Genomic DNA, 959 nt, shown 5'->3' on the forward strand with positions numbered 1-959 from the left:
AAGCGCCTAGAACCGCTCGGCCACTTTTGCGTGTCATCCTTGCGCAGGGGCCATGCTAATCTTCTCTGTATCGTTCCAATTTTAGTATATGTACCGCCGAAGCGTGTACAAAACCACCCACAAATGTCGCATTTGCGTACGAAGACCAGGTACGTAACATGCGCCGAGCTAAGTTTGCACGGTTTGAGAGAGAAAGAGCGCTGTGGCAGCACCACCCACTCACCTGCGAGTCGAGTGCGTCAAGTGAGGTGAGGCGAGGTGGGCAATTGAGGCGCCGGTGGGTGGTTTGGCGCGACGGCAGCGCACGGGCCGGCTCACTCGTCTGCCGCTGCAGGTCAGCGAGAGATGAACGCCGCAGCCGCTGAGGCTGAGGCACCCGTGGGTTGGAGGCAGCCGCTCATTTGTTCGGCGCCGCAACTCGTTCCCAGTGCGCCGCGCGCGGGGGCGCCCCCGGCCCGGCAGGGTGGCTAGTCTCCGGCCCGCACAACTACCACACTGCTGCCGTGCTTGCCGCCACCGTACGACGGCACGAAAACAACTATCTCCAACCTTCCTCGTAACAAGTTATGTCCCCTGCGGATCAACTCGGAAGCTGTGGGAACTCCATTAGCCACGTGACTAGGTACAGCGACGCTCTAGTTCACACTGGTGCGCGTTATTACTTGAAAGTGCAAGCAGGACACTACTGTCACCGAGTCGAGGGTAACGTTCGATTTTTTGGAGTCCTCATCGAGGAGGCATGACAACAGACATCGAACGATTTCACAGATGGGCTGTACCACGTTGGTACAGACCATATAAAAGAGTAACGGAAATGCTCGGCTATCATAAAGCGGAATCTTTGGACAAAATAACCACGCAGTTCTCTCTGAAACCGTGCTGCGCAAATTTAGACAAACTGTATTCGAAGAATACCTGGCGATCATTATACCGGATGATTCAAAAATACAGAACAGATT

At 55.1% G+C, this 959-nt stretch overlaps 1 non-coding gene across 1 annotated transcript; it reads right to left on the bottom strand.

Moving 5' to 3' along the window:
• On the bottom strand, positions 1–109 carry LOC124791117. Its single transcript, XR_007016543.1, has one exon. It is a non-coding gene; the product is annotated as a U6 spliceosomal RNA (small nuclear RNA).
• Positions 110–959: the final 850 nt, after the last annotated feature.

The sequence above is a fragment of the Schistocerca piceifrons genome, chromosome 3 (assembly GCF_021461385.2).
Source record: "Schistocerca piceifrons isolate TAMUIC-IGC-003096 chromosome 3, iqSchPice1.1, whole genome shotgun sequence".
NCBI lineage: Eukaryota > Metazoa > Arthropoda > Insecta > Orthoptera > Acrididae > Schistocerca > Schistocerca piceifrons.